The following is a 12,447-nucleotide window of genomic DNA, read 5'->3' as shown; positions in this document are numbered from 1 at the left end:
TACGGCTTGGTGTAGCCGAACGTCTTCCTTTTCGGCATCATGCCGAACCGATCTTTCGAATTGCACAAATCTGATCCGCTGTGATGGCTGAAGGTGTCGAACCCCGAGGATTCGCCGGGGTAGCATACTTAACCAGCCATGCTTGCTTTTCCGGTTCTAAGCCAACCGCGGGAGCTGGGCTTTGGAGGTTTGTCGGAGTGGCGTACTTAGCTAGCCACGATTGCTTCTCGAGGATCGGCTCCGACGTTCCTCCTCGCCGTTCCGGAGGCCCCCGATATTGCAGCCTCGGTTCGAGAGTGCCCGAGCGTTGCGGTCCGGTACGTATGCGCACGCGTATCCGTGCGGGATCTCCTTGGGTGCCTCGGGTAGGAATTGGTAGTCACCGGGATCACCACCAATCTTGTAGACGACGTATGCCGATGAGTTCGGCGAGTTCCGGTGCTGCCCATGCGAACGGCCGGGGCCGGAGTGGCATCTCTCCCTTGAAAGTCCCCGGAGCTGGTCCCGACGGAGAATACCGGTGGCTCATGATTTCCTGGACGACGCGCGAGCGACACGCTCCAAAGTGTTCACCGGGCTCTCGAGTGGTGGTGCAGCGAATGAGCCACCATGTAGTTGATCTCCGCCGCAGCCGACCCGGTGCGTTCTTCCGACGGGGCGGACGGATCCACTCCATCGAGCGCGCCTTCGGGTGTGAAACCCTTCCACCCGACGCCATGGGAGCGGGTTCGGTGGAAAGAGCCGATGAGTTCGGCTTCGAGGACCGCCTTGATTTCGTCATGCTTTTTCTTGAGCTCATCAGGCAGATCCTCGTACTTGACCGGAGTGCCTTCCGCCATCTCGGATGCAGACGGCGATGTCGTGGATGTCGAAGGTTGTCCCACCGGGCGTGCCAGAATGTGTTGGCGTCAGAAACCCCCTGGCGGGCAGAGACGGTCAACACGGTAGAGCCGGGAACAACTAGGGCTGCGGCTGGCCCCAGTCCCTCGCAGCGACGGCCCGCAAAGCCTCCCGGTCGCACGCGCCGATGCCAATCGCAAGGGCGTGCCACCTGACCTATACCTGGTCGGGAAGGTGTGGATGATGCCTCGCTTAGTTTCCTCGCATGGCATACACGTAAACATTAAATACGAGCCTCGATCGGCTCTCGGGTTATCCCGTGAATCGGCTCAAAGAGCCGATCCACCCATGATTCGGACGAGGTGTCCGAATATATGGTGGTCCCGCTGATCAAGATGAAGCTAATGAGATCCACGACGATTTAGGGTTTTCACCGCATAATCGGATCATCCTACTCACGATTGGGCCTCGCGCTCGCGCACGGTGACCGTAAGCCGATCCTAGACAGGGCCTAAAAACCAACACGAGGTTGATCCCCGGAACATCCTTTCTAGGGCTAGCAAACGCCACCCTACACGCCGCTGGATCCTCCAACCCTTTGTAAGGCCTAACTATTGCGGATGTTAAACTAATCCTTGATGAAACAAGGAGCAACCGTAACGGATCAGATCTACTAAACTATGATCAAGCGGGGTGCCGCCCCTACACCTAAGATAGGTGTAAGGGCGGCTAGATGTGCAAGGGTCGCATAACGAAAGCATGTAATTCGAAGAACAATGCTAACCCTAACACATCTAAGATAACTACGTTGCTCGCCATCAAAAAGGCTTCGAGTACGAGCAACGCATGAACAACGTGGGCAGGCTAGTGCCGCCTAGATCGCAAGATGCGATCTAGGCAGCATGGTGCTTACCGGTAGAAACCCTCGAGACGAAGGAGTTGGCGATGCGCCGAGATTTGTTTGTGGTTGAACGTTGGTTGTTGTTTATTCCATAAACCCTAGATACATATTTATAGTCCAGGGGACTTTCTAATGTGGGCGTGCACCAAACCGTGCACGAGTAAGATTCTAACTTCTAAACTAAGATGCGATCTAATATGTTACAGATACACGGGCAATTAAGCCCAACTTGGTATAAAAGGCCGATTCATGTTTTTCTTCCATATATAATCTTTAACTCCTTCTCGATCGCGGCCCACCTCTGACTCGGTCAAATTCTGGTGATAACAAAATAATAATGATTTCTTATGCACACCTATTGCTCCACCTGCTACTACATCAGAATTCTTTGAAATTAAACCTGCTTTACTAAATCTTGTTATCAGAGAGCAATTTTCTGGTGTTAGTTCTGATGATGTTGTTGCCCATCTTAATAATTTTGTTGAACTATGTGAAATGCAAAAGTATAAGGATGTAGATGGTGACATTATAAAATTGAAATTGTTTCCTTTCTCCTTAAGAGGAAGAGCTAAAGATTGGTTGCTATCTCTGCCTAGAAGTAGTATTGATTCATGGACTAAATGTAAAGATGCTTTTATTGCTAGATATTATCCTCCCGCTAAAATTATATCTTTGAGAAGTAGCATAATGAATTTTAAGCAATTAGATAATGAACATGTTGCTCAAGCATGGGAGAGAATGAAATCTTTGGTAAAGAATTGCCCAACCCATGGACTAACTACTTGGATGATCATCCAAACCTTTTATGCAGGATTGAATTTTTCTTCGCGGAACCTATTAGATTCAGCTGCTGGAGGTACCTTTATGTCCATTACTTTAGGGGCGGCAACAAAGCTTCTTGATAATATGATGATAAATTACTCTGAATGGCGCACAGAAAGAGCTCCACAAGGTAAGAAGGTAAATTCTGTTGAACAAACCTCCTCCTTGAGTGATAAGATTGATGCTATTATGTCTATGCTTGTGAATGGTAGATCTAATGTTGATCCTAATAATGTTCCTTTAGCTTCATTGGTTGCCCAAGAAGAACATGTTGATGTGAACTTCATTAAAAGTAATAATTTCAACAACAATGCTTATAGGAATAATTCTGGTAACAACTATAGGCCATATCCTGCTGCTAATGGTAATAGTTATGGTAATTCTTATGGGAATTCTTACAACAATAATATGAGTGTACCCCTGGTCTTGAAGCCATGCTTAAAGAATTTATTAGTACACAAACTGCTTTTAACAAATCGTTGAGGAAAAGCTTGATAAAATTGATATTCTTGCTTCTAAGGTTGATAGTCTTGCCTCTGATGTTGATCTTTTAAAATTGAAAGTTATGCCTAATAAGGATATTGATAATAAAATTGTTACTACAACAAACGCCATCCAAGTTCGAATTAATGAAATTATTAGATTGATGGCTGAATTGCATGCTAGGTGGGAAAGAGAAGAAAACGAAAAACTTGCTAAAGAGAATAATGTAGCTAAAGTTTGGACTATTACCACCACTAGTAATGATAATGCTTCACATGTTGCTACACCCCCTACTATCAATGGTAAAATAATTGGTGTTGGCAATGTTTCTACTCCTAGTGCAAAGCGTGCAAAATTGCCTGAAACTCACTAAAACTGCTGAAACCGCTTGTGATAAAGCTGCTGAAATTTTTCAAAATATTGGGGACAATGATCCCATTGTTGTAGATCATAATGGTTTAGATTTTGATGATTGTCACATCTCTCGAAGTTATAAAGTTCTTACAAAAACTTGCTAAAAGTCCCAATGCTAGTGCTATAAATTTGGCCTTTACAAAACATATTACAAATGCTCTCATAAAAGCTAGAGAGGAGAAACTAAAACTTGAAACTTCTATTCCTAGGAAGTTAGAAGATGGTTGGGAGCCCATCATTAAGATGAGGGTCAATGATTTTGATTGTAATGCTTTATGTGATCTTGGTGCAAGTATTTCGTTATGCCTAAGAAAATTTATGATATGCTTGACTTGCCACCATTGAGAAATTGTTATTTGGATGTTAATCTTGCTGATAATGCTATAAAGAAACCTTTGGGGAGAATTGATAATGTTCGTATTATGGTTAACAATAACCTTGTCCCCGTTGATTTTGTTGTCTTGGATATTGAATGCAATGCATCTTGTCCCATTATATTGGGAAGACCTTTTCTTGAACTGTTGGTGCTACCATTGATATGAAGGAAGGTAATATTAAATATCAATTTCCTCTCAAGAAAGGTATGGAACACTTCCCTTGAAAGAGAATGAAGTTACCTTATGATTCTATTATTAGAACAAATTATGATGTTGATGCTTCGTCTCTTGATAATACTTGATACACACTTTCTGCGCCTAGCTAAAAGGCGTTAAAGAAAAGCGCTTATGGAGACAACCCATTATTTTACTTCTGCACTTTATTTTATATTTGAGTCTTGGAAGGTATTACTACTGTAGCAACCTCTGACATGGGTATACCCTTCGGGTACCCATTATTAGTATACCTGGCTTGGCTCGGCCCAATATGGAGAAGGCCAAACAAGGCAACCCGAAGAAGTAGTCGACTAGGACTCTTGTAAAACCCTAGGCTGGATGCATATATAAAGCTAGCCAGGGCACCCGAAATAAGGGGGACAATAGATAGACAACATAGCTCCGCCTACGGCGGCACCACGTAAACACATCTATGATCATATACTTGGATTGCTAGCGAGCACGTAGGGATCCTCCACCGAGGGGACCCGAAGTTGGGTACGTCGTGTGCCTAATCTCGCTCCCGGAATCTCCATCGTCGCTCTCTCCCGAAACCCAAGTCTACAATACGTAGGCATTGCCGAGGTGATCCCTCGTCAATTGGCGCCGTCTGTGGGAAATCGCGGCGAGTGGATTTTGTTATCCGGGCGAGAATTTTCAGCATCATCATCTATGGCGTCAACACATCTTCTTCAATATCGTTCGACTTCAACGGGACGAAGATTTGTTCGCCGGCATCGCCTCCAATCTGCGGGTCTCGATGCAGTGGTGGAAGACAGCATCGCCGTTTTACATATCGCCTTGTGCAGCGGTCGGGCGCTGATCGCATCTAAGCGAGTTCTTCATCAACACGGGACTAGAAAAAAAATGCGGCAAGGGATGGCCTCGAATTCCGACCAGCATGGCTGGTGGCGTTTTTCACATAGTCGACCTGCCCTGCCACGGAGGTTCTCTGGCCCGACTGGCCGTGTGCAGCAAGGACAACACGCATCCACGCCCAAGACTAATCTATACGACAGCTGTCGAGGGTACTCCTCGCCAATGCCCTCCGATAGGGGCTTAGGGTTGACGGAATCCTGTAAGCTGACACGAGACATCGGTTCACAGACAAGCGGGGAGAGCGATTTACCCAGGTTCGGGGCCCTCGATGAGGTAAAACCCTTACGTCCTGCCTGTCTGTTCTTGATTATGATGATAACGGGTTACAATGGGGTGCCGAATAGTTCGGCTGAGATCTCGTCGAGATGGCTATTACTAAGATGCCCTAGCTCTAAGCTTTCTCTGGCTAAGATGGCTAAGATTGATTGTCCCTCGGCAGGGCCCTCTCCTGGTCTTTATATAGGAGGCCGGGTCTCAAGGGTCCTAACCGAGTACGACTAGGTTTACGGTAGATTAGATCTAATCTTTCCTTGTTTGTCCGTTTCCCGATCTTGTCCGCCAAGGAATCTTCGACGCACCGACCTAGTGGCCCATCTCGCCTTCTGGTAGCTTTATGGGCCTCTGACTTTGTCAATACCAGATAGGGCAATACTGGTTACCCGAAGGGTAATGCCCACGTCAGTAGCCCCCGAGTGTCTAGCCGAAAATAATTCGGGTAGAGACCGATGCATGTTTTTTTCCGACATTCTTCTTCTTCATTGCTCTTGTTCATCTTGATTATGCTTCATCTTCTTTTTATCGGGTGCGCGTCGGCGCTCCCGATGGGAGTAACCCCGAGTCTAGGTACGGATGCTTGCAATCCGTGCGTAGACTCAAGTTGTACTACTCGAATACTTTCCTCTGCCAAGTTTTTCACAAGTCTTCATTGATCATCCGATACATTTTCTTTTCGCAAAGGATAATGAGTAACGTGCCCAACTTTTGTTGGTTAACTACCGGTGGCAAAACAGCGTTACTCTACACAGAATCAAGTCCCCGGGCATGATCCTGGAGTGCAAAAAACTTTCACCGAGTGTGCACCGCGTCCTCCCGATGGGAGTAATTAACAAAGTTTGTCGAATCTTCTTTTTATCGGGTGCGCGTCAGCGCTCCCGATGGGAGTAACCCCGAGTCCAAGTTCGGATGCTCGCAATCCGTGCGTGGACTCAAATTCTTCATCCGATGACTTTTTATGTTTCCTTCGAATGCTTCCAAATTATGACGTCATAGTTGTGGGCCAATTGACGGGATTTGACTTGACGTGTAACTGCTGTGGGCCAATTGATGGGACTTGGCCTGACGGGCCCACCCTAGTTCTGCGCGGGCAGTTTTTAGGTCTTAACTAGTGCACGCGCGGCGATCGAGGCGTCTCCTCATTTTTCGCGCGTCGTGGGAATAATGGGCCGCCGGTTCCATTCTTTCTTCTAGCGCCACGTGTACAGTCAGATCTGCTCCTCTCCCCAAGATGCTTTGTGGAGTTATGGCCACGTCTGTGCCCAAATTCTTTCGAGATAAATAGGGAGCCTCCTTTCTTTTTACCTTTTACCCCGTTCACTGCTCATCTTCTCCTTCAAGCCTCCTACTCCTCCGCCTTCTCATCAAAAGCTTTGTTCATCATGGGCAAAAAGAAGAGTGGCAGCACATCGGACGCGGCCAAAGTTAGCCGCAACTGGAGCGCTTCTGCCATTACCAACCGTGACATCAACAAACTTCGCGCCCTCGGCTTCATCTCCGCATCTGAGGATGACGTTCGTCTCCCGAGTCAGGTTTCTCGCCCGAGTCCCCCAAAGGGCTTCACCGTCATGTTCGTCGCTTTTCCGTTCCGTGGCCTCTCTCTTCCGGCGCACGAGTTCCTTCGCTCCCTTTTTTTCTTCTATGGGATTCAGCTCGGCGGCTGACCCCAAATTCCATCCTCCACCTTTCCATTTTTGTCACCGTTTGTGAAGCTTTCCTCGGCATTGAGCCTCACTGGGGCCTTTGGAGGAAGATTTTCTATGTGAAGCGTCAGAATGATAGCAATGCCCCCCCCCCCCGTTGTTGGTGGCGTCGGCTTTGTTGTCAGGAAGGAGGTCGATTACTTCGACTATCCGATGAAGGAATCCGTCCAGGGCTGGCGCAACAAATGGTTCTACCTTCGGGACCCTGTCGTTTCTGGGCGGCGTTCAAATCTGCCTCCTTTTGACGATGTCTTGGTGGCTCACAAGAAGAAGTCTTGGAACAACGCCCTTTCTCCCGAAGAAAAGGCGATAGCCGACGAGCTTTTCAAGCAAATTGTCACTTTGAAGAATTCAGGAGGCATGACGATGTGTGGTACTGAAGTAGTTTCAGTTTTCCTACAACGTCAAGTGCGGCCGCCGATGTCTCGCCCTCACCAGTCGTGGCTTTTCACCGGCAAAAACGACAAGTCAAGGGTCAACTCTGCCGACTCGTCGGCAAATGAGCTCCGAACGAAGTTCGTCGCCGACATGCCTCAGTACCAAGGACACCATTGTCCTGACATCGGCGCGCCCTCCTTATGATTTCAAGCATCTTCCGTCCGAGGTAATCTTATCGTTCTTCATTTACTGTCATTACCCCCTTTTTTTTGTGCCTTACATGTTTTCTATCCTTTCGCAGGTCCCTGCTGTCGCCCAATGTTATCCTCCCTCTCCCGAGAGTGGAGTGGTATTAGAAGACGATGATGACAATTATGAGGGAACCGAGGATGCTCAGCATGCCCTTGAGGACAGCGATGTCCGAGAGGAGGAAACTGCCGAAGATGACGCCTTCTTCAGGAGCAAACGTCGCAAGCAGGTACATGATGATCTTATCGCTTCGGCTGAATCAAGTTCTTCGGAAGGAGATGATGATGCCGACGAAGCTGCTTCGCCTCCTCCTGCTAAGAAGGGTTCAACAAGTTTCTTCGTGGACGAAGATGATCTGGACCTGTGAGCATTTATACTCTTTGTTACTTTTATTTCTTGTCACCTTGTATACTAACTGCTCCCCATACTTGAACAGCTCTGCCGATGACGATGACGATATTCCTCTTGCAAAGAGGGCTAAACTAGCCTCTGAAAGAGTAGCATCGGCTAAGGAATCGAACCCTTCTCCTGCCAAGTCAACACCTCCATCCCGAACGGGTGTAGAGAAGGTCCCAGTGTCGAGAGTTATTCCTTCCGATGGTGCTCCCACCCCGCCGGCTGGCCGTGATCACGTAAGTATTTTAATCCGTCAAGCTTTGCTCGAATTTCCATCACTCGACTCCTCTTGACTTTTTCCTGGCTGCAGCCAATTTATGCTACGGTCGATGCTCGTAGCAGTACTTTGCGAACAGTTTACTCACCTTGAAGCCGAAAACTCCCAACTTCGGAAGGCCGTCAAATCTTCGGCTGATCAGGTGGTCGAAGCCAACCGGCTTGCTGCCGATGCCAAAAGTGAGAATGCCTTGTTGAAGGAAGAAGTGAATCGGCTCGAAGCGTCAAATGAAGGATGACCAAGATGCCGGGCGTGCGGCCGCGGCTGCGATTGATGAGAAGGAGGGTATCCTCCGTGAATCCATCAAGCATTTATTGGGTAGAAATCCTTACGGTGCTCCGTCCCTTTCTTGATGCTTTCTCCATTGATTACTAATACTCTTTTTTTTTCAGAGGCCGCCAATTTAACTGTCAGCCGATGCCACCAGCTTCGGGAAGATTCTACGGCTGACGCCTTGTCACTTGCTGCTGAGTCAAATGTCCAGATCCTCAGATTATTGTAGAAGTCCAAGGGAGCACTTGTCGAAGTTATACTCGATGATCTTCCCTAAGGCGAAGTTGGACAAGACTCTTGATGAGATGGCTGAAGCCTTCCTTGTTGATCCCTCCGAACCTATAGAGGCATCAAACGTCGCAGCCGCTCGATTGGTGCGGTTCTTACTTTCCAGTTGCTTATGGGCCACGAGATGGGGTCGGAATTGGAAGAGTTCTCTAAAGCGGCTGCTCGTTGATGATGAAAATCATCTAGTCGACCTTGAGCCTTTCAAGAGATCGGCAATAACTTGCGCTAACCGAGCTTCGAAGTTGGTGGCTGAAGCACAAGCCGAGCTCCGCTCTCGAGTCAGCCCCGGTTCAACGTCGGCTAATCCTTGAACTGTTGTTGTACATGATACTTTCGTAATTCTTTTTAAATTCGGCTTTGTTGCCAAACATCCTTTTGCCTGTATGATGTGCACTCAATGCTCCCGATGGGAGTTTCTTTTTATATTAATGCTTGGTATGAAGTGAGGACGTGTTGCAGATTCCCTCATCTTCTTCCCGTGCCGAGCTCTTTCCGAATCCTTCGGGTAATGATGAATCAGGCCTTGTTCGTCAGTTACGTGACCGGTGTCTAGTTTAAATAAAGATATTACTTCCCTTCGTGCAATGGCTGCCTTGGTGAAGAAGAAGGGAGAAATAGCGACTGCCATTGAACAATACGCTCTTGATGGTCTTCATGTTGCTACCGAAAGTTTGAACTGTGAGTGTTAGCCTGCCTTCTGATTCTAGGTACAGCTTGAATGTTCTCACATTCGTTCCTTTTTCAGTCGTGGCTTCGGATGCAGCTGAAGAGGACAGAAAAATTCATGACGAGGTTGAGGCGATGACCGATGTTGCACACCCAACACATGGTTTATGGCTGCATCGTCCGAAGGCCGTCATCATGGCGAAGTTCAAGTACCGGGTGATGAAGGCACACTATTACTTTGACAAATACTATGCCCTTCTTACGATGGTTTGGCACACCTTGTTTCCTCTGGATCGGGCACCCGATACTTTGTCTGGCTTGTTCACCCGATTCAAGTCTCCGGAAAGGATTCGTGCTGCGGTGCGGAAAGAGCTTCTAGCTGGTGCTGAGCTTGCCTTTGCTTCAATATTGGCATGCCATCCATCTTTAGACTTAGGAGCCGTGGCAAACACTGAAAGGGATTTAGGCCAGTACTATGATGTTGCCAGAGGTCCTGCTCACACCATTGTTTCTCGGATGGAGTCATGTCTGGAAAAGGAACTGAAGGCCCACTGGGACCGGGGATCCCGATTATGAACGTAATAGTCTTGTACTTCGCATAAGACTGTTTGCTGCGTACGCTGTACGCTTATGTTTATTTGATTGATACTTTATTGTCGAGTGCGGCTGAGTGATCAGCTTCAACTCGCTTACTCGACGACTTCGTTATATTTTATGCAATGTTATTGCGAAGTCGATATGTAATTTATGCGAAAGTTCGGCTTCGTCACACGGTGCACCTGTTTGAGCCTTATTTTAATGTAACTGATACGTCTTCGACGTATCGATAATTTCTTATGTTCTATGCCATATTATTGATGATACCTACATGTTTTATGCACACTTTATGTCATATTCGTGCATTTTCTGGAACTAACCTATTAACAAGATGCCGAAGTGCCGGTTGTTGTTTTACTCGCTGTTTTTGGTTTCGAAATCCTAGTAACGAAATATTCTCGGAATTGGACGAAACAAAGACCCAGGGGCCTATTTTGCCACGAACCTTCCAGAAGACCAAAGAGCATACGAAGTGGGGCCACGAGGTGGCCAAACCACAAGGCGGTGCGGCCAAGGGGGGGCCCGTGCCGCCCTGTGGTGTGGGCCCCTCGTCAGCCCCCCGACTCTGCCCTTCCGCCTACTTAAAGCCTCCGTCGCGAAACCCACGATGCGAAAAACCACGATACGGAAAACCTTGCGAGACGCCGCCGCCGATCCCATCTCGGGGATTACGGAGATCTCCTCGGCACCCTGCCGGAGAGGGGATTCATCTCCTGGAGGACTCTACACCGCCATGGTCACCTCCGGAGTGATGAGTGAGTAGTTCACCCCTGGACTATGGGTCCATAGCGGTAGCTAGATGGTTGTCTTCTCCTCATTGTGCTTCATTGTTGGATCTTGTGAGCTGCCTAACATGATCAAGATCATCTATACGTAATACTCTATGTTGTGTTTGTCGGGATCCGATGGATAGAGAATACCATGTTATGTTAATTATCAAGTTATTACATATGTGTTGTTTATGATCTTGCATGCTCTCCGTTATTAGTAGAGGCTCTGGCCAAGTTTTTGCTCTTAACTCCAAGAGGGAGTATTTATGCTCGATAGTGGGTTCATGCTCGCATTGACACTCGGGACGAGTGACGAAAGTTCTAAGGTTGTGTTGTGTTGTTGCCACTAGGGATAAAACATTAGCGCTATGTCCGAGGATGTAGTTGTTGATTACATTACGCACCATACTTAATGCAATTGTCTCGTTGCTTTGCAACTTAATACTGGAAGGGGTTCGGACGATAACCTGAAGGTGGACTTTTTAGGCATAGATGCGGTTGGATGGCGGTCTATGTACTTTGTCGTAATGCCCAATTAAATCTCACTATACTTATCATGACATGTATGTGCATTGTTATGCCCTCTCTATTTGTCAATTGCCCGACTGTAATTTGTTCACCCAACATGCTTTTATCTTATGCGAGAGACACCTCTAGTGAACTGTGGACCCCGGTCCATTCTTTTAATACTGAAATACAAATCTGCTGCAATACTTGTTTTTACTGTTTTCTCTGCAAACAATCATCTTCCACACAATTCGGTTAATCCTTTGTTACAGCAAGCCGGTGAGATTGACAACCTCACTTTTTCGTTGGGGCAAAGTACTTTGGTTGTGTTGTGCAGGTTCCACGTTGGCGCCGGAATCCCTGGTGTTGCGCCGCACTACATCCCGCCGCCATCAACCTTCAACGTGCTTCTTGGTTCCTCCTGGTTCGATAAACCTTGGTTTCTTTCTGAGGGAAAACTTGCTGCTGTGCGCATCATACCTTCCTCTTGGGGTTGCCCAACGAACGTGTGAAATACACGCCATCAAGCTCTTTTTCAGGCGCCGTTGCCGGGGAGATCAAGACACGCTGCAAGGGGAGTCTCCACTTCTCAATCTCTTTACTTTGTTTTTGTCTTGCTTTATTTTATTTACTACTTTGTTTGCTGCATTATATCAAAACACAAAAAAATTAGTTGCTAGCTTTACTTTATTTACTTGTCTTGTTTGCTATATCAAAAACACAAAAAAATTAGTTACTTGCATTTACTTTACTTGATTCATCATGTTTCCTTTTAATTTTACCACAAAAAACATACCGGTAGGACGTGGGTCTATAATTGGGAGGAACAATATAGAAGAATTTTTCACCCATGTTAGTACCGTTGAAGATTTTGAAGATAGACACTTGGTAGAACTTGCTCCTACTTATGAAATTGCTGCTGCTGCTTTAGTTCGCATGTTGGAAACTAAATTTGTTAATCTCAATCCTATAATCCAACACATGTTTCTTACACTTGGTGATATGGAAGAGGGGGAAAAGAAAGATTTTGTTTTAGAAACCCTTCTTAGAGAATTTGGTGGTCTAGCAAGAGAGGCTAGAAAGGTCTTTGCTAAATTTAATACGCTTGGTTCTCATACTAATTTTGTTGGTCTCCTTG

This window comes from Lolium rigidum, chromosome 5 (genome assembly GCF_022539505.1).
Source record: "Lolium rigidum isolate FL_2022 chromosome 5, APGP_CSIRO_Lrig_0.1, whole genome shotgun sequence".
Taxonomy (NCBI): Eukaryota; Viridiplantae; Streptophyta; class Magnoliopsida; order Poales; family Poaceae; genus Lolium; species Lolium rigidum.
Note: the sequence above shows the minus strand (reverse complement) of the source record.